At 39.4% G+C, this 22,778-nt stretch overlaps 1 protein-coding gene across 6 annotated transcripts in view; it reads right to left on the bottom strand.

The window, feature by feature from the left end:
• LOC131678908 (uncharacterized) overlaps positions 1-22,778 on the bottom strand; it is a 543,408-nt gene that overhangs the window by 436,847 nt on the left and 83,783 nt on the right. For all 6 annotated transcript variants that reach the window (XM_058959338.1, XM_058959339.1, XM_058959340.1 and 3 more), the window contains exon 2: positions 4,328-5,327. The gene's annotated coding sequence lies outside the window, so the exon portion shown is untranslated. The remainder of the gene's footprint in view (positions 1-4,327; positions 5,328-22,778) is intronic.

Raw genomic sequence — 22,778 nt, 5'->3', positions numbered from 1 at the left:
TTTTTTATTAAACGTAATAATTTATTCTAAATTGGTCTGAAACCAAGAAAATTGCAGGAACAAAAATGTTCATCCTGTAGCTCGTCGATAGGGATACCAGTTACTCTGGTAAATAGTTCATTATACCAAATTTCATGTTTCATTTTCATTTTGCAGCTTTTGGTGGGGCAATGAGAGCTCAAGTCAGTTCAAGGCCGATGATAGGAGGGATAATGACAGAATGGTCCATGCAGAGCACAAAAACGCCATGGGCGAGGATGAGGGTGTGGGTTGGGGTAGAGTTAATGAATTGATGCTTCACGAATAGTTGCACTGCCGAATGTGATGAAAAGGTGCATTGAACAGTACTACCACAGACCTACCAGACATGACACTCGAGGTCACTAATGTGTTGCAAAAATTTAACGGCTTTTTCAAACGTCAATTTATCATGCTCATTACTTTCCGTGCTCACCGCAAGAGGCGCGTAACCATATGACAAGAATTCCCAAACGCACACTATTGAGCGGCTGTTATTGTCGTTATTGTTATTGTGCGAAATAAACAGTTTTGATTGATACAAGAATAAAACTTAGGTTTTACAATTGCTTTTCATAATCGTTCGTCTTGAAATCAAGACTAAGTGAGTATGACGAAAACGGCGGCGTAAATTTTTGAGCTGATTATTCAGAGAGCAATGTCAGGAGAAAACAATGGGCATCTAAGTGTACCGCAACGACGATGGCAAATTGCGCAATGTTTTAATCATGTTTTTCTGATGAAGTCAAATGAGAGTACATTGGAATATGATATTTATAATAGTTAATTATAATTACACTTGCAAATCAAATAAGGCGAATCTGGACATTGCGCGGAAATATTTTATTTTTCATTTTCAATTCAATAGAAAAAACACTATGATTTGTGCACTTTCCACTAACTTCACAAACTGACTTGTGGGGAATAGTTCACATTACAGCGCATGGAACAATCAAATTGCCCACATCACATTCTGTGTTAATGATAGATAATCCTTCTTGCTAACATAGTGTATCTATACATTTCTCGGAATTCGGCGTCTCTTCCGTTTGATTAATGGTTGTTGTTAGTTGCTGTGATCTATAATAATCACTTACGCATACCAATGCACCGCCATGTCAAATACATGAAAGTGTCAAACAGATGGTAGAGTTCAAAAGATCGCCACCAGGGCGGTGATAGTGTGCAAAGCGAAATTAATTTCGAAGTGGTGATCACATTTTTTTCAATGAATTATTTTTAGTGTCATGTCTGGTAGGTCTGTGGTACTACTGTTGGCTGTTCAGAAATAAATATATGTGATTATGTGATGCCAATTTATAAGTCTTAAAAAGTTCATTTTATCCCATGGTTTATCAAGCTTGTGAGATTGTGACCGTAGGTGTGCGTGGAAGATCGTGAAGGGCCCAAGCGTCTGTATGTTCACGGGTTTGTCGCGTGATTGAGCGTGTAAAAATTCGATTTTTAACTGTATGGCCATACGCATATTTGCGTATGTTCTTGAATGACCGCGCGGACCGTGAATTTGTTGCTTAGTTTTTAGTGTAAGGCTCGGGTACTAGAAGAGAGTTCCCCCATAACACTAGAGCTCCCGGTCACGTTTCCATGGAAGACATAAATCTAGGCTGTTAAGAACGAGAGCAGAGACTTCCGGGCGTGACCGATTCATGATCGCGCGAGCGGTAGATTGTTGGCGAGATCGCGGGTGTCAGTATGTGTGGATGACTGCAATTGCATGTTCGCATTTGTGCCCCGGGTTGTGTTATCGCGAAGGTTAGCGGCGTTTGTACGTTTTGAATGATATATTATGAGTGTATATGAGAGAATATGCAATTGATTGTGTTAGTGAGTGTATTTATGAATCTAAGTTAAGATATAGTAATAAATGGAAAAATAACATGCCGCATGTAAAGAAAAAAACATGAAGAGATTAAGTAGAAGCGTGTAGATTGACTGATATTTTTTGGTATACATGAGTAGTGGAAAAGCAAACCATAGGGTCTGTTGATTAAACTATATAGCTGAATCATATGTTGGTTGTTTTCATGTAACTTTAAAATGTTTCACAATATCGCCTTGATGTCAAAGAGAAAGTTGCAGGAAAGTTTATGGGCCTTTTGAAAAACCTATTATTGCTAATGGAGAAACGCGACTAACTTATGAAAAGGTCGTAATAAAACAAAATAATTGTGCTGTTAAAGCAAAAGTTAAAATATCTCGAGAACTACTACATTTTAGAAAATTTTTGTTAAGAGCATTTCGATTTAAAATGGCGTTTAGAATCATATTCAAAAAGAAAATTGTATTTTTGACTGCAAATAGTAAGAATTATAAAAAATGTCAAAAGTTGTTGTTATGAAAACTTTTTTATTGAAAGCTTCTCCAGGATCCAAATACACTAAAAAAGTTGCTTTTAAGTCTTTAAAACGATAAACATCATATTTTTGACATTTTTTGATGGGGTAATGCGAATAACTTTTAAAAAGAGCATAATTACACGAATTAATTGTTTTTGAAGGAGCAAAATTTCAAATATCTCGAAAACTATCGCATTTTGGAAGATTTTTGTTAAATGAAATTTGATTTTAAATGCTGCTTATAATTATATTCTGTAATAGAATTACAATTTTGTATGTCTATTAGTATGAAATTTAAAAACATGTACGAAGTTATTGTTAGGAAAACTTTTTACCGATTTTTTCTCCATCATGCAATCACATTCAAAATGTTTCTTTTCTCTTTAGGTTTTGGTAACAAAATATAAAAAATTAAAAAAAATGGGTTTTTTCGCAATTTAAGTTTTTATCACAAATTTTTGTTTTTTTTTTTGAAAAATGACACAACATTTTTTTCAGTGTATATTTTTTTCAGACAGAAGTATTCATTCCCTGTAACTCGTTCTTAGATAGTTTTGCTGCATAAAATACAGTAATCGAACAAAAAAAATTTGAAATTCATACACGTAGAAACGTTTACGCCCTTTTGAAAAGCTGCTCTTGAGTCAAAATAATCTTATTACCTGTGGAAAACATTTAGTCTTGCATGACGGTGAAACGTGTAAAGTTTCATTGGAATCTAAGATGGTCGGTCACGATTTTAAAGATTTTCGGACGGATCTTCGTGGAATTCCTCTTTAGATTTGCGTTTAAATTGGTATGATCCCAATACTTTGGATAATTGACTTAAGTTTTAATGCATTGTGCAAATTGAATGCTATTTGATATAGGTAATGAAACAACAACCATAGGATACTGCATCGGTCTGGATCTAGTTGAATTGACAGCAAAAATAATTTAATCTACCAGTCGTATTTGTATCCCTTCGCTTCTATCCACCACCTGAAGCATACGCCTTGTTGCTACTAGATTCTAGGGACCAACAGAATCCATGTTCTCCAAGCTACAATTCCTCAGGCATAAAAAATTGCAGTCTGGAGTCCACTGTCAAGCCCACGGAATAGTTCATTACACCAAATTGTTTCCAAAGTACATGGTTCGCTAAGACAATGCTAAACAAGTAGAGCTTAAATTATATACGTGTCTTATTTTTTTATCGTTTTGTGTGCACACAGGTTACCGTTGGTATGTTTGTTAAAATGTACTCTGACATCCACGACATTTTCAAATATGTCCATATTGAAAAATGAAAAAAAAAGTGACACTCAACATCAATCCGTGACCAGGACAGTCCATTCGAGAGTCGAGTTCGTATGCACTCCTGAAAAACGTAGAGTGAAATTCAAAAAAATGTTTCTCTTCAAGGTTAGAGATTTTATTAAGTATTTTTATTTATATGTCAATAAAAATCTGTATTATAAGGTTATTTAACGAGTTACGAACCACCTAAATATATAATATTCTCCTGAAGGTCATCATTGTATTCCTGGAGTGTAGAATTAAATCCCAGTTCAAATTCTCCTGCCAGATCAAATAATCATATTGACCGCTTACTAAACTGAACTGAGATGAATTTTACCTCGCATCATTTGTATCGGACGAGATAAGCTATCTCCCATCGATGAAGAGGTAATCTGCATATTATTTTGCATGCAGCAAAAAATGAACTGATTGACGATGGATTCAAATAAATGGAAATAACTTCCAATCGAGTAAGAATCCGGGGAAGCAAACTAGTGGAAAATTGTTTGCCTGTTGTATATGCATTAACCGGAGGTTTTGATCTGCATCTATTAGATAGTATATGAGTCTTCGTACGATTTGTTCATTAGTGCACCACGAGGGATGAAACACTTTCAACAACCCGTTTTCAGTCCGCAGACTCCAAATCAAGTAATTCAGTACAAACTTACCTCTCGCCTGTTTCAGATGGCAGACAAACATCAAATTCACTAATTAATCTTCTTTCGAATCCTTGTAATTACTTTAATCCACATCCACTCGTTCCTGTCGCCTTTACCTTTCCACTAAATCCTATCTGATCGCAATAAATTTCACCTCCAATTTAATTTTCTACTCTTCGTTCCTTCACTCACTCACTGGTTCACTCATCGAAACGGAACGGACTCGACTTATTTTCTTATTCTATTTTATTTTCTCCTTCTCTAACCTCTCACCGAACCACCGATACTCGCTTTCACTTACTCTTCTCCATCCCTAATTCACCTGTACAGCTCACGTTCAAATACAATCACTCTTCGCAAGGACGTCTCCGTCTGCTCGTACACCTCCACCCAGCGGCAGGGTTGCTGGAAAACACATCACTAAATTTAATCAGGAAAATGTAGATTTTACGCTGTATTTTCATTCATACGATCCCCACAGATTGACACACGGGCTTTTAGCTGTCAATGCAATGACTGCCAGACAACCAGGATTGAAGTAGGCGTGTATTCGCACCAGCAGCAGCAGCAATCACACCTAGGAGCCACTCCACATACACGTACGTACACTGCTCCTGCAAAACACCGAAGCGAAAACCGCGCGGCGATGGCGATCGAGTTTCCGGCCACAGCGCACTACTGTGTGGCGGTGGTGTGTGCGCGGGGGAAATTGCTTTTAAAATTACCGCTGCCGAACAGAGACGCCCATTTCTCACCGTTATCTCTTTAATCGGACCGGTGGCTCTAAATCACATTTAATTGCACCTGTTCCGGTTCGCAGTATGTGGAATCAATAGCACCGCGTATCGGCTTCTGCCGTGTTCGACTTGCAAGGATTGCGCTGCCCGGCGCTAGGATGAAGCAACTCTCAGCTTGTAATCTTCGGTATCTGGTTCTGCTCGAGACTGATACACTTGGTGCTGGGGTTGAACTAGATATTGCGGCCACGGGAGCATCTTCCGAAGATTATCTGCAAAAAAAAAGATGTATTGAAAGGACAGTCAGGTAGATGGAAACGAAAAACGCTTATAGAATATTGGCAGGAGTTCAATCCTTTGCAGGGAAGTATATTTTATATAAGTAAGAAATAATAGCGGGAAACCGTAATTCGTAGGGCAAACTGTGTCGAGACTCTTCCGTCTTCGTGTTCCACATTCGCTGGTCTGTTCGCAAATAGATTTCGTAATAAATTTCACAGGTTTGGTGAGGCTGGAGCACGGTTACGGAGTGTTGGCACATTTCCAACCCATTGAACTGACAAGCAGGGGTATTCGGGTTTGGTAGATTGAGAATGTTCAAGAGTGTAGAAAAAAAATTCAGGCGATTTTTATGGAAAATGTTATATCAAATACCAAAGCAATACAAGTTAAAATATTTTTATTCTCTGGAATGGATGACCGATAATAAATATCGTACAATGTATTTGGAAATAAAACATAGCTATAAACCTCAAACATAAAATTCATTTTTAGATTTAAGAATCGGTGAAATAAACTATCAGTGTAAAAGCCGAATAAAATAGTTATTTGTTTCGGCTTTATAGTGGAGTTTGATGTTTCCTAGTGCGTGGAATAGACTGTCCTCTAAAGGGTGTACGAAATCAAATTGCATTACAAGTAAACGTTTTTTAAAGTAAACCCATTCAATTAATATTTTTCAAACTCTCAGGGAACATAAAAAATAATATTTTTAGACTTTTTCTTTGTTCATTTAATTCAATTTTATAATAGAATTCCAATGCACGCACTTTACTCTTAACGCTGGTCATAAGGTCTTGTAAAACGTTTTAGGCATTTTTTCGTGTGAAAATCCTCTTTGCTCTCTCTAATTTAACTTTTTTACAATGCTTTTGGAGTGCCTTCTTCATGCTGACCCAGTATTTCGCTATTGGCAGTAACGGGTGATTAGGATCCTTTGGAACGAAATTGACAGCCTTGCACCACTTCACAATATCTAAACGAGACTACATCTGGCCAGAAAAGCGTTGGGTCATCGTGAGAAATGAAGGTTTTTGGAAGCATTCTTTTAAGAACATCTGCCCGTTGAGCGGTCGGTTGTCACAAACGGGATGGTTCGCTTTCCACGCGTGCAAATTGCCGGCCAAATCATGTGCTTATTGGCAGACTTAGACATCTTCTTTCTATTTTCCTCAGGGACGTCGAATTTATGACGAAAAGTGAAGAAAAGAAGCCCAATACCAGAAATCTACTTTCGCATAAGTTAAATCATCCATGACGTGATAATACGGTTTCGTCAACAGCTAAGTGTAAAGCTTCTGTGCACATGATCTCCCCACTGTATTCTGCAGTTCACCGTGAATCAGCGGTTTTTGGACTTTTTACGTGTGTAGTCCTTTACGTTTTTTGCAACTTGCACAGAAATTTTCGTCAAATGCGGTTTTTTTGCCATATCTCTCACTGAACTATTGGGATTCCTCTTGAAAGCATCGACAACCCGCTTGTGATTCTTCACCCTATACGGAGATGCATTGTGGCCACTTTTTTCTTCTTATGAACGATCAAACGTTCGTTGTATCGTTTCAAAACACGACTGACCTAGATTGGACCATTTCAACGGTGAGTCGTGTGATTAAAAGTTACTATTAAACTCTGAGCATCGAACGGAGAGAGAAATGCGGTCAGAATGGATGTTCTACTAGTGATCAGGATCACAAACGTGCGGTGAAAGCGTTTTAGCGGAATCCTAATGCTTCGGCCAGGGATGTGGCCAAAATGTTGAATCTATCCAAGTCTTTTGTTCAGAGAGCCAAGAACCGTACAAACTGCAGAAGGTTTCAAATCGTGACAAGCGGCAAAATACGGTCGGAAAATCCCGGGCCCAGAAACTGTACACCTAGATGCTGATGAATCAGGAATCAGAATATATTGGCTTAAATGGCACGTTCCCCGTATGTAGTCGGGGATACAAATCCCCGACTACATACGGGAAGCCTTACCGTGTGTTTTCATCATTTCCTGAGCGGAAGGAAAGGACAAGGAGGTGTGGGGAAGAAGAATTGGAAGGGTGGGAAAATATCAGCACAAAAACAAAAATAAACAACAGGTAAGTTAAACTCACAAGTAGTTCAACTTGTCTGCGAATAAGCCTAAAGCTCTTTACCACATTGGATAAGAAACTTTAGTATGTCTCTGAGTTTCGGTCGACCAAACATGGTTTCGTCTATATAAGGACGGCTGAAGACTCGAAATCGCAATTGCGGTGCTGCTGAACAGTTGTATATCAGATGATATGAGGTTCCGTAGTTGGATTCACAAAGATCACATGAAAACGACTCAGCGCGCTGAATAGTTGCCATGTGGTAATTGAGTTTGCAGTGGCCGGTTAAAGCCCTGGTCAGCATGCCGCAGTAGAGCTTCGAAAAATGTAGGAGATTTTTCGAAACCACTGGGCATGGTTGTTCTAGAAACGCCTTTCTTTGGCGACACGTTTGTAGATTTCTCCAACATTTAATTGCGGTGCTCGGACGAAGCCCAGGACCGTATTTTTTCCCTTATCCAACTTGTCGAAATTGGCAGCGCGGGCTCAGGACCAACGAAGTCAATCGCTAAACCTGCCCTGGCCAATTCGTCAGCCCATTCATTTCCTGTAATACCGCAATGTCCGGGCACCCAGACAAGGTAGATAGTGTTGACAATGCTTAGTTCTTCGATTTGGGCTCGGCACGCGATCACTAGCTTGAACCGGGATTTGTCTAAGCTAAGGGCCTTGATTGCAGCCTGACTATCGGAGCAGAAGTTTATAACTCTGCCGGACAAACTCAGTTGAAGGGCCGTTTGTACCCCGCACATAATCGCAAAGATTTCTGTTTGGATTACAGTACAGTATCTACCTAGTGAGTGAGATTGTTCCAATCTCATTTCACGACAGTAGACACCAGCACCAGCACGTCCCTCCATCAGAGAACCGTCAGTGTAACAGACCACTTGCGTTTGTTGTTGTCTTTCCATATAGCCAGACAACCACTCCTCTCGAGAGGAAATCTTCACATGGAATGTCCTGTAAGCAAAACTACATGTGAGTGTAATATCGCTGGGAGCAAGAATATCTTCACCCCATGTAACCATTTGTGACTACAATCGTGTATGACTGGTAGCAAGATCAACATGATTACTGTTCCAAAGCCCAGTAACCTTCAGTCTGTATGTACATGATAATGCTTCTTGTTTGAGGTGTATATGTAATGGTTTGATATTTAGAAGTACCTCAAGAGCAGCAGTCGGAGTCGTGGTGAAAGCACCAGTCAACGCCATTAGCGCCATTCATTGTCATCATCCTCTCTCCTCTGCCACCAAACATGGCATTCGTATGACAGTATTGGACGTACAATTGTCGTGTAAATCCAATAGTTGTATTTAGGTTTGAGACCAAGTCTTTCCAAAAGTTCGTCTTCACTGCCCGAAGGCCATGCACGCTTTCTTGACTCTGAACTCAATGTGAGCAGACCAATTCAGTTTGGAATACAATATGCCAATATGACTCCAACGTATTTGACTTGATCTGCACACAGTAGCTCAGAATCAAAGAACTGCAAGGGACGAACCCCGGTTGTTATTCGCTTCTTTGTGAAAAGAACCATTGAAGTTTTGCTTGGGTTAACTGATAATTTAACTTGTCGACACCACTGTTCGACAGCTCTTAATGCCTGTTGCATCAAGTCAAAGATTGTTCCGATGCAAAATCCAGTAATTAGTATTTGGTAATCGTCAGCAAACCCGTAGGTTGGAAATCCAAGCTCATTGAGTTTCTTCAACAAGCCGTCAGCTACTAAGTGCCATAACAAAGGTGACAGAACGCCGCCCTGAGGACAACCGCAAATACTCAACTTCCGTATCTCAGCCTGTCGCAGTGACGAGCAAAGTATGCGGTTACTAAGCATTGCGTTTATCCAACCCGAGATACATGCAGGTATCCCATGACCGCGCGTCGCTTCCAGAATAGACTGGAAGGACACATTGTCAAAAGCACCCTCAATATCTAGGAATACACCCAAGCTAGATTGCTTGAGCGAGAAGGCTTTCTCAATGTTGTAAACAACATCGTGAAGCAGAGTTATCGTGGATTTCCCACACTGATATGCATGTTGCATTTTGTGCAGTGGATATTCAACCTAACTAACGTTCTTGATGTGATGATCGCTAACCGTTCCATAGCTTTCAGAAGAAAAGAACTTAAGCTGATAGGCCTAAAACTCTTGGCTTCTTCATAGTTTGAGCGCCCCCCTTTGGGAATAAATCTAACAGTTATTTCTCGCCATGCTTTCGGGATATACCCGGTAGCAAGACTGGAAAGCAAAATCTTTTTCAAGACATGTTTAAGAATATCAAATCCCTTTTGCGGTAGCACGGGAAGTATTCCATCTTGATTTGTATGGAGCAAAGCTGTCAACTGCCCACTTGACCGATTCAGTGGAAACCAATGTGCGTGCTAACGCCCACGAGTTCGAATCACCGGAACGACATCTGTGAACATTGTTCAACTTCGGATCGATACAGCCTGAAAAGTGTGTGTCGAAGAGACAATTAAGAACATCTTTTTCGTCCGTCACATAAACACCATATCTGGTTTTTAAGGAGTTCATCTGAAAATCATTCGATTTGGAGAGAATTTTATATAACCTGCTACCCTCGTTCATACTAGAGACATTAGTGCATAGGTTTTGCCGGCCAGCCCGTTCTGCAGATCTAAGACATTTCTTATATGCACTACGAGCTGACCTGAAAGCCCTGGAGTCATCACGCTGACGCCGGTTCCAAGCTCTTCTCATAACTTTCTTTATTCTTTCAAGCTCAGCCCTCCACCAAGGGGTTCCCCTAGTCGATTAAAATGGATGGAAAGTCACGGGCCCAGAAGCTGTACACCTAGATGCTGATGAAGTCTCATTGTCTCATCATGAATGATGAGACTTACGTCATGGCAGACTTCTGGCAGCTTCAGGGGATACTGTTCTTCGCCGCCCAGCATAAGCTTGATGTTCCGGAGGAAGTAAGGAAGCAGAAACTTTCAAAGTTGGTTTATAAATACATGATTTAGCAAGCGATCTGCTAATGCGGCAAACGGAATGCACCGTTCGTGACTACCGGGACTGTAAGCGAGGAGATCTACCTCAAAAAGCATCTGCTTCATCTGTTAAAGCAATACGAGGGCCCTACGATCTTCTAGCCGGATCTAGCTGCGTATCACTATACAAATGTTGTCCTGAAGTGGTGCGAAGCCAACGGAATCACATTCGTACCCAAAAACATGAACCCTCACCCCTCTTCCACCGGCACATCGGAACTAAGGTCCATCGAAAAATACTGGGCAATTATGAAGGTGGCACTACGGAAGCTTCCCAAGTAGGTCAAAACTGAGAAGGACGTGAAGAAAAAGTAGGTTTCCGTACAGAATAAGCTGCAACCAGATGTGGTACAGACCCTAACGAGTGGAATTAAGCGTAAGGTGCAAGCATACTAGTATGGTATTGAAGTTGAATGAAATAAATATGCCAAAAGCCACCTAATGGGTTATATTTTACTGTCTAAAAGTTTGAAAGGGTCCACTAGGTAGTTTTCTAAAGCGCTTTTTCCATGATTTGATGTGGAACACCCTTAACAAAGAAACCGATATACCAACCATGCTATGTCCGCTAGGGCATCACAAAAAAAAACTTTTTTTTTAATTCTCAAAGGCCCCCCCCCTCCCATATTGTGACAAATGTCAAAGTAAGCTTAGATGCCAAATTTCAGATCATTTGGACAATTTTAGACCCCCGTCCACTTCGCTTGAAATTTTTGAAATTGGTACTATGGGAAAAAAGAGGAAAAATATACTAAATTCTATAATTTTTGAAGTAGCTATCAGAAAATTACAATTTATAGCTCTTTTTAAAGGAAATGACCTAAGTCTTTGAAGGGAGATATTCATCTTTCTAGAAAAATAGGGGAAAGTGGGGTACTGGGCCATTTTGACCCCAAAATCCCATATTTTTCATATTTTTCTGCTTTGTGATGCAAATCTTACATATTTTGGAGTTTTTCTAATGTGTTTCATATTTTGGAGTTTTTCTAATGTGTTTCTCAGAAATCGAACGGAACCTTTTTGACCCTTGTCCGAATACGGGAAGTTGGGGTTATAGGACCTTTTGTCTTTAATATTAAATTTTATAATTTTCTCGTGCATATATTTCTATTATTTTTCAAGCAATTTTCATGAAATGTAGCTTGTTGAACGCGGAAAATTCTTATGAATACAACGAAAATGAATTCGTTAGCGGTAAAATTCAGAAACATCAAATTTTTGGACATTAACTCTACAAATCACATTTTTTTCGTTAAATGTCCTAATACCTCAACTTCCCCTATTTTTCCAGGATGAAAACTTTTCTCGTGCGATCCTCAAGCGTATTTTACACTAAAAGTAGTAAATTTAGTAATAATTTTGTTGTTAAATGGAGTTAATATGTGCAATTTTATGATAAAAATGTGAAATCGAAACTATATATAAGATAATTTGATGTTTCTGAATTTTACCGATAACGAAACTATTTTTATTGTATTCCTAAGGATTTTTCACGTTTAACAAGGTACATTTTATGAGAATTGATTGAAGAATAATAGAGATATATGCACGAGAAAATGATAAAATTTAATATTAATGACAAAAGGCCCTATAACCCCAACTTCCCGTATTCGGACGAAGGTCAAAAAGGTTCCGTTCGATTTTTGAGATTTTTTTACATTAGAAAAACTTTAAAATATGTATGATTTGCATCACGGAGCAGAAAAATTATTAAACAAAGGGAATTTTGAGGCCAAAATTACCCAGTACCCCACTTTCCTCTATTCATCTAGAAACAGGAATGTCTTCCTTCAAATACAAGGTTATTTACTTTAAAAAGAGGTTTACATTTTAATTGTCTGATAGCTCTATTAAAAGTTATAGCATTTAATATATTTTTCCTCGATATTTTTTCATATTACCAATTTCAAAAATTTCAAGCGAAGTGGGCGGGTGTCTAAAATTGTCCAAATGATGCGAAATTTGGCATCTGAGCTTACTTTGACATTTGTCACAATATGAGAGGGGGGGCCTTTGAGAATTCAAAAAACATTATTTTTTGGAATGCCCTAATGTCCGCCCCTATCTTAACATTTTTGTATTTTTGGCCGTTCTTACCTTTCAAGTCTTTTTAGTATTTTAGTACTGTCAGATCTCCTACTAGACGGTTAACTGGGAGCATGAATAAACAATTACGTGACGAATGAATTTTTTTAAGGACACGTAAACAAAAATAACAAAAGCAATCTCTCAATAGGCGAAAATTTGCCCTTCCTACTGATCACATTGAGAAAATATATGCTCTCAAGTAGGATTCGAACCTGCTCTATCTCAATGTTTTGTTGTGTTTGGTCGGTCATTAGATATTAAATTAGTTGTTATTTCTATCGCCAAGGATGCTACGAAGAAAATGTATATTATATCGTGGTAAATGTAATTACTATTTAATATTGAATGGTTCATCATAAAATAACATGTGGTGTCGCCAGAATAGTTTTGCAAAAAGTGCACGGTTTCCGGTTGTAAAGGGCGAACACGAAATTATTGCGACACATTCAACAGGGCATAACTTTTTTACCATTGTGTAAAAATCAACCAAATTTTGCACTCTTTCTCATTGATGTGTATTGTTTACATGCTGTCAAACTCGAAGTCCTGTTTTTCGATTCAACGAAAATGGAGGTGAACCAACGCGAGTCGAGAGAACAAATTCTTTCCAAATACCTGGAATTTCCTGACCTGTCGCATCGGCAGTTAGAAAAATGTTGAACATTCACCATTCAACCGTCTCCAGAGTGTTGAAGCGATTTCAGGAGCGGTTGACGTTGGACCACGGCAAAGGACCTGAAAGAAAACCGGGACCGGAGAACAAAAAGACGGAGGGAAAGGTGAAGCGGATGATTAAAGCAAATCCCAACGTCTCAAGCCGTGATTTGGCTAAAAAGATCAGCATGTCGCAGAGCTACGTCCAGAATGCAAAGAAGAGAGCTGGACTACATACATACAAGGTACAGAACTTCCCAAACCGCGATGAGCGGCAACAATCGCCGGCTAAAACTCGGGCACGGAAGCTCTACGAGAAGATGCTGACAAAATATGGCTGTGATGGACGACGAAACGTATATAAAAGCCGATTTTAAGCAAATTCCGGGGTTGGAATTTTTCACCGGCAAGAGCAAGCTCTATGTGGACAACAAATTTAAGAAGAAGAAAATGTTGAAGTTCGCCTCCAAATTTCTCATTTGGCAGGCCATCTACTCTTGCGGACTGAGGAGTGAGCCTTTCGTGACAAAGGGCACAGTAAATGGCGAGATCTACAAATCTGAGTGCCTCGAGAAGCGCCTTTTGCCGTTCTTGCAGCAGCACGACGGAGCTCCGCTATTTTGGCCAGATTTGGCATCATGCCACTATTCTAAAAGTGTCCTGGAGTGGTATGAGGCCAATTCTGTCCATTTTGTTCCAAAGCACATGAATCCGCCAAACTGTCCGGAGCTGCGCGCGGTGGAGCAGTACTGGGCAATGATGAAGCGGGAACTTCGGAATAGCAAGAAGACAGTCAAAGACGAAAAGGACATGTTAAGAAAATGGAAAAAAAACTGAGAAACTGGTACCGGATGACACTGTAAAGACTTTGATGGAGGGCATCAAGCGAAAATGCGTCCAATGTTACACTCAAGGCTCCATCTATAAACTTTTTTTTTGATTTTTGAAGTAAATATATGTATAAAACTACCCTAAAATTTTGGTTTGATTTTAAACATTATAAGAAAATTGGCATGACATTTTCGGTGTCGCAATAATTTCGTGTTCGCCCTTTAGAGAAAAATAATTCGGGATAGTACCACCAGGCGACGCTATTGCGTTTGCAAACGTGCAAACCAATTGAAATCTTTTTAACTAGAGATCATGATTATTTACAGAGGCACCGCCTTCAGAAAAATTGTTTGAAAGGTCAAGGGCTTCCCGATGATGACAATTTATTTTCAGATACTCGCGCTACGTGGCGTTAGTGAATGTACAATCTATCAACACATTTTAGCTTATACCAAAAATCCAATAATTTAGCAAGATGATACTTTCGGAAATGTTCTTGAAGAGTTTAAAGGCTTCCCGGAAAAGGCTTTGGAAAAGGCTTTCTAGACTGCACTAATTGGCATTTAAAATACTGTATCTCAAATCATGGTAATTTTTAAAAGTGCAATCGTCGGTATGATCCATGAGCAGATCGAGTACTGTACAACGGTGCAAAAAATATAATTTAAAAAAATACGTGTCTTTGTCAAAGTTCTTCAGAAAATGAATAATTGTCTGAAGGCGGTAGATTAGTATGGGATTTGTTATTTTATTTATATAATTTTCGACACATCCATTATACAGGATATTCTTAACATTAACCTCAACACATCATTTCACGAAGGTTCGGCAGGCACAAATTATATTTAAGACATAAAATAACCATTAAATAGGCTTCAAGAAATTCCTCTGATAATAGAACTCGTAGAAGCAATTTTTGCTGGGCCACGTATGATCTATTTCCAAATTCTAACAATTTTGGAGTGGTAATTTTCAATAAAAGTCTTAAGTATATTAAGCCCGACAATAGATAGATAAATGTAGAGTGCACGCGCAAGTGAGTATTTTTTTTAAATCTTGTAGCTCAATATCACGGCAATGCAGTGTCTTTCGCAATGTTAATCAGCTGGTCTTAAAACAGTCATTTTTCTGAACACTCTCTTCGTAATTATCAGGCTTTTGAGACAATACTGAATACAGGTATACCTCGATTTAACATACTCACGATTTAACATACCCTCGATTTAACATATTTCGATTTAACGGAATTTTTGCCTCGATTTAACATACATGCAAAAAATTTTAATTTTTTTTTGATTATCAATGTTACTAAAACGAAATGTTAAGAATCAATATCAATTTTATTCTATGATCCGCTTCCAATGCTTAAAGAAACATAATTTATTTTCGTTTTTTCGCTAGATTATGTTTAAGATTTTGAGATACAAAAACATTCTTATTTTGATACCGCACATCAAAATGAATACACGAATTTGTGGTTCAAGTTATTTCCTGATAATATTTTTATGGGTTTTCATGTGTAAGCTAAAAATAGATAACTGGAAAGATATGGTTGATGGAATGTATAGGGCGGTGACGAGGTATTGGCGGACGGTGAGTCCCACTAATAGGCATTGGGGCAGTAGCGGTTATTACGAAACTGTTGGAAATTTGCAATGAAGTCATGGCAGTTCCTCGATGGTGGAGTGGTTAACACACCCAACTAGAGCTTGAAAGGACGTAAGCTCGATTCCTGCTTAAGATAATTTCTTTTCTCAGGCTATATTGAACAGGTGAATTTCTCAGTGCATGTGGACATTTATCAAAAAAAAAACTTCGTTATGGATCGAGTCCTTTTGCAAAAAAAATACAATAGACGATAATGATGGAAGACACAAGTCTTCCTTCAATGTAGGACTCCTGGTAAGCTCACGGGGTTTATTTATCAATACCGGTGCCGGTCATTACTTAATGTAAACAGAGGAAGCACACAAAAGCAATGTTAGTCCGACACTAATTGTGACTATATTCTTTTTATATTACTGCGTATTCTGTATATCTGTATATATTTCTCTCAACAACTGCAACGGGTAGAGAAAATAACTGACTAATAACCCGAGCATACTATTTTTTGGTATTCATACCAAAACTTGGTATTAATTGATTATTATACCTCATTGAGGTATTAAGCAGGTATTGAAGAAACATTTTACTTTATTTTAGTATTATTTATGTAATCCAGCGATTTTTTCAAATACCAAATCAATACCTTATTGAATACCTCCATAGTGTGAATTTTGTTACTGGAAGGTTGAAAAATGTTTTATTATTATTCAGTTATTATAATAACTCGTTTTATTATCAAATAGTTATTTGTAGAACATACCTGTGTTATTTTTTTTGGTATTTTACCTCTTATGTAGAGCTCATTAATACCATATTGTGGTTAACAGTCGTTGGTATTGATACCTAAATTTAGTATTCCGCAGTTATTTTCTTCTGCTCGGGAATGGTGGTTAGTAAAGATTGGGATTCGAATAAACTGTACTGGCATTTGCGTACGATTCAAGATGATCGAAGACTCAGGATACATGGTCCCCAGGAGTACCATAATAAAGGTTCACGTTTAAATAGAAATCTAGGAGATGGATCCAATAAATGAAAAAGGAGATAGATCCAATAAAATGAAAAGAAGATTTCCGTCTTTGTCGCCTTTTACAACGTGGGAGCAGGAAACCAGTGGATCAATTCTTGGAATTAGCCATTACATGCTACGCTACTACTTTGGAGATCGATAATAGTGACTTCAACATTCTAGCGAATTCCACCTCCACGTACATAAGGATTAAACAAAATTTTTTAAATATTTTTTGTATTGTAATTAAAATGTATCTGTCGTGTACAAAATGATTCAATCAAACTTTTTCTTTAAGGAGAACCACAGCGCTAAAATGGCTCGATTTGGTTGTTTTTCAGCAAGTTGAACTCCTGTACTTACAAAACTTCGTGACTAGTCGTTTGCTCGTGAACTCAAGTAGTGTTCTCTTTTTGAATTCTGCGATTATCTGATGGGCAGGTTTGCTACCAAAATAAAGATGAGACAAAATAGAAACACAAATTTTCTTACTTACTGAAGTTAGGCATTGTGCTCTTCATGCACCCAATGGTTAATCACTTTGTTGATGTTAGAAAGAATCTAGTGAAAAAATTAAATAATACTGTACTGCTAATAACACTATTCTTATAAGTTATTCTGAATGCTGAGAAAATTTTGTGACGAACTTTATGATATGAATATCTGTTAGAATTGGCGAATACTTGGCAAGGTTAAGATAAATATGTTGCTTATGTTCAGAAGAGCAATCTAATTGTTTAATTGTGATTGTGGCTTCTATGTCACTGTTAGGTGGATACAATTAGTAATATCCTCGTAAATATTTCGTATGATGAACAAAAAAAATAATTCTATTCGAAAACAAATATTTCTTTTGTGTTTCGATTTAACATAAAATTCGATTTAACGTACATGATTGAATCGGAAAATGTATGTTAAATCGAGGTATACCTGTATATCACATGCTGGAAGTTGATGCCACCAACTAGTTCTAATTATTTTGTGGTACATCGAAGCACGCTTAAGCTCATTCATCATTCTCAGATAAAGGAGCTCTAGAAAACCGCACGCTTACTAGCGCCGGCTTAAGCATGAATTCCAAATTGTTCCGTCCATCGGTAGTGAAGCTGTAATATCTTTGAACACTTGGCTGGCTAAGTTCAGTAGGGTTCAGTCACTAGGAGTCGAAGGTTGCTTTCAACACAAATTCCGCGTCCAGAAACCCAAATTTTCGCTCGGTCCGCGCCCCCGGTATACCTCCTAAAGTTCGGCCTTAGCCACCCGGTTAGTATAGCCACCGGTTTCCGTGAGTGTTAAGTCCCGTGTACAGTCCATAGTGCAAAGGCTACTAGATGTTTTAGCAGCAAAAAATCGAAACCCTCCCTCCGATCAGGGAAGCGCAGCCCTTCATTGAGTCGGACATTTCCTGGGTACCTAAACTCAGGTGACGTTATCAATAAGTAGACCTTGCTGCTGCGGGCCATAGATTCAGTTCATGTTCATGATCCGGCTAAGAAGAGCAGAGCAGCCCGGCGACCTCGAAAAGGCGTACGAAGCTGATTGACGGTCAAAATGCTGAAAGCGGTCTCTCATGCCATTTTTAAATGTCACCTAAGATGAAGTTTACGACTTCAACACCAAAGATATGGCCAATGACGAGATTCTAAACGAGCTGAATGGCCAAGGAGTCGTAGGAGTCAGAGTCACCAAGTTGCACAACGGAGGAGTAAGCCCCTGACAGCGATACCTTTTTACAGCTCCATCCTCCCCGAGTAGATCTATTTCGGCCTGGTAAATACTAGTGTCCGGCCTTATGCTACCACTGTGGCCAACAAAAAATTAAAAAAAATCTGAGAGAGCAAATGTGGCGAACCAGTTCGCCAAAGGAGCTGCCCAAGGAAGCTATACCGAACACAAGCGGCGGCAAGCCACTAGAACGCCAAGTAAAACTAGAGTTTCAGGTACGCACGCTGAAATCAAATATTACCCTAGAGGACCAGCCGAAAATGGTGAAGCTGAGGTAAAATATCGAAGAGCTCTATGCTCTACGAATTCGTGAAAAGCTAGGGCAACGTGCACGCACAGATCAGGCATCTGGTGATTAGTATCAAATCCGCCGAATGCGAATAGATGGCGTTACTAGAAAGAGCTGAAAACGCCGAAGAGATAGCGAAAACAGAAGCCTATGAGACGCCAAAGGGTGACCGGTATTCCCGTTCTGTGAAAAGAGTAAGGGAAACACCCGGGAGAGAAGGAGGAACCGAAGAAGCACAAAAAGGTCGATGAAAGACAATGAAAGAGCCGACAAAAGGAGAGTGAATGGCGAATCGTAGAAGAGAGGAGCAAAAAAACAGGAATAAAAGGATGAAAAGAAGAAGAAAGAAGACCTTCGGCCACGTCAGCAGAAGCATAGGGGAGACGCTCTAGTCGTCAAAGCAAATGACGGCGTGACGTACGCTGCGATCCTCAAAATGATGAGAGAGGATCCCAAGCTGAGGCACGTTATAAGAACTAGGCGTACTCAGAAGGGCGAAATTCTGTTCGAGCTGAAGAAAGATCCATTGATCAAAACCTCGACCTATCGGAAACTCGTGGCAGAAGCGGTGGGAGGAGAGGCGAACATGAGAGCTTTAGTTCAAGAAGCGGTGGTCGAGTGCAGGAATCTGGACGAGATAACAACGGAAGACGAAGTGAAGAGCGAACTAATAGAGTATGTAGAGGGCTGGACAGATCTGACCTGTGCAGAAAATGTGGGGAGAAGGGGAATACTCCTAGAGGCTGCACAGAGCAACCGAAGTGCATGTTCTGCACGAAGGAGGGCGGAAAGGGTCACATGACGGGATGCTTCTTATGCCCAGAGTACAAAAAGGCGAAGGCAAGCTAATGATGGTGGAGATAACCCAGCTTAATCTCAATAACACTGCAAAGCAACTGTTGTGGCAGTCATCAATAGGAACGAAGTGCGACGTTGCAATTATTGCAAAGTAGAATCCTGTTCCGCCCGGTAACGGCAACTGGTCGGTGTAGAATGCAGGGATGGCGACAATCCAAGTAATGAGCAATTTCCCTGTCCAAGAAGTGGTGGATAGCAAACGCGAAGACTTCGTGATCGCCAGGATCAACAGCATATTCGTCTGTAGCTGCTATGCTCCCCCAAGATGGACACTAGAGTGACAGGAAAAAATGACCCTTATCGGCCCACCCCTGAGTCGATTTCTAGTTACACCAGGAGTACTTGTTCCAAATTTGAAGCAAATCGAACAAGTCTAGCTACCGGACCAACGTGCCTGAAGTTTGTATGAGATTTTTTGACAATTTACATGGAGACAAGCCTCTACCTCACATTTTCGCCGCTAGGTGGCACTGTTCGCATCGTGTTATCACTGTAAGTGAAAATAAGAAAGATAATTTAATTGGCTACAACTTTGTCGATGACTGCTAGTCAATCCGGCTTTGTTAAAAGAAGTTATTAAAATTTTAACGAAGTGATGTCTGAGTCAGTTTTCCATGGGGCCTAGCAGTGCATGGTTGTGCATCAGTACTCAATTCGCACGAACTAATCATTTTTGTGAAAGAACCGTTTGATTTAGCTCAATAGTATGTTCAGAAGAATTGTAGTAAATAATGGGAGTCATGCTTTGGTTAGAGCATTTTAGTGCCACATTATACCGCATAGAGAGCGCCAACACTAACTTTTCAACGGATAGAGGTAGAAATTATGTGTCTTCCACAAAGTTGTAGAACAGGCATTTTGCAATATTTCTCCTAAACATTTCGATATTCTATCTCTCTTCTATGAAAAGTTAGTGGTGGCGCCCTCTATGCGGTCACAGTTGGAACTAAAATTTTCCAACCAAAACATAACTCGTATTATGTGGTATAACTCTTCTGGACATCCTATTGAGCTAAATCTAACGATTATTTCACAAAAATGTATAGTTCGTGGGAATCGAGTACATGCACTGCTAGGCCCCATAGAAAACTGACTCAGACATCACTTCGTTAAAATTTTAATAACTTCTTTTAACAAAGCCGGATTGACTAGCAGTCTTCGACAAAGTTGTATACAATTAAATTATCTATCTTATTTTCACTTACAGTGATAATACGATGCATACAGTGTCACCTAGCGGCAAAAATGCGAGTTAGTGGGTTTTCTCCATGTGAATTGTCGAAAAATCTCATACAAACTTCAGGCACGTTGGTTCGGTAGCTAGACTTGTCCGATTTGCTTCAAATTTTGTGCAAGTACTCCTAGTGGGACTAAGAATCGACTCAGGGGTGGGCCGATTGAGTTTTCAAAAATTCATTATTTTTCTGGGCAGTCTAATGGACACCAAAGCAGTACAATAGGATGCTGGACGCACTAACCGACTCGTTAATTGGATGAACGCAGATTTCTATATGAATAAACTTGATATGAAATATGTCTATGCTTGAGACTAAAATGAAATAAGTTTGAGGTATAATAAAGAACGCTTCCCAAAATCGTCGAAATTAAGGACCCTATCTAATAATCTTCCAAAACTCTCTAAACTTTTTCAATGTCGGAAGAAATCTTGTCGGAAACATAGATAAATAGTCCTGCAGACCCAGAAAAAAAAACAATTCAAGTTTCTACAATAATGAATGTGAGAAAATAAATCCGCAGCGACCAACATCGCACACTGGTGGTGCCAGGTCCAACAAAAGCCCTTTCGCATATATGCCGTCTGTTTTTCTAACAATAAAGTCCACATAGTTACTATGTGACTGTGACTCTTTCCATGTCCCGCATACCACCCACATACCCTTCGTGAATGACAAAATGCCGGAATAAGCATACTGAGAAGAAAAATAAAAATATATTCCATAATTTGTCAGCCAGGCCCGTCCTCTTTTCTGCACTATGACCGCCACCAGAAACAATGAATCCTGCCCGACTGAGGTCTGCATTGCAACACTTGGGAAACACACTGGATCAGCAGCGCCGAAAGCCATTCATCAGAGCAACTAACGCGCTGCCGTAGGCACGAAGCTGTGGCCTTCAGTTGGGATCCTTCTTGTTCCTGTGAGGGTGTCGGAAAAAAGGGCGAACTTTTCACTGCAGCAAATAAATTTTAACTCTTCTTTATTTCTACCAACGCTTCGGATGCTGATCCTACTGCTGCGAAAGGAATCGTCCGCACATAAAATTTGAATTTCTCCTCCGGGGGAAGAGCAGTTGCTCGGAACGTTTTGTATTGGGAATACTCAGCCATGCATTATACGGGCACGAAATGTTCAAAAAACAACTGCCTTCTTCGGAGCGTACGCAAACATAAATCAGGCAGCGGTTTGAAAATAAAATGGTTCTGGGACCGCTTATTTACTGGCAGATATATTATTCCAGCTGGAAATGGCAAACAAGTAGCGAACTACAAAAGATAAATAATGAAATAATTGTAATAATGCTTTTAGCGCCAAACTTTCATTTCAATTAAATTGTTTGGGGATGAGAGCGCAACATCTGAGTTCACACATGAGCAACACTGAGACGGATACAAATATTGGCCTAACCGATGAAATTATTCCTATACATAGCGAAGAATAACGTTCCGACCGCACTCGTAAAGTAGGAGGAGCAAATTGAAAACAAATAGTTAAAACTCAAACCAAAATGCACGACAATTTCTCGCCAGTCCTTTCCCCTACGCTTGAACCAATCCCCCAAATGTAAATATTGATCGCAACTCAAACCAAAGTCAACATATCTCAGATTCACAAACGAAACATAAGCCAGCATTTTTCATCCAATTTCGGAACGACAAAACTTCTTTCCTATTTGCCATCGGCTTCGAATGGAATTTATCTTCCACGCAGACTATACCGTCCCAACCAAGCAGTGATCCGACCAAGCCGCCACGCCGACCGGTCCGATATCCGCGTATCCTGCCGATTCAGCGTCGGTCCTCAAAGTTTGTAATTTATTTTTAATCAGTTTTTTTTGTAGAAGGCCGCCAGCGCTGAACGGATAAACAGCCTATATATAAAATATCGAGTCGAGTTGAGTGGGTTGTTTGCTAGAAAGAAGGTCAATCGAAAACATAAATGAAGCCGATTCTAGATTGAACCGTGCCGAAGTTTTTTCGCGTGATGGATGAACGCTGTCAATTCATCAGCTTTAATTATTGAATATTGTGCTTTGTTTCTTCAATT

This window comes from Topomyia yanbarensis, chromosome 2, assembly GCF_030247195.1.
Source record: "Topomyia yanbarensis strain Yona2022 chromosome 2, ASM3024719v1, whole genome shotgun sequence".
NCBI classification, from domain to species: domain Eukaryota; kingdom Metazoa; phylum Arthropoda; class Insecta; order Diptera; family Culicidae; genus Topomyia; species Topomyia yanbarensis.
Note: the sequence above shows the minus strand (reverse complement) of the source record. Positions and strands in the feature narration are given on the sequence as shown.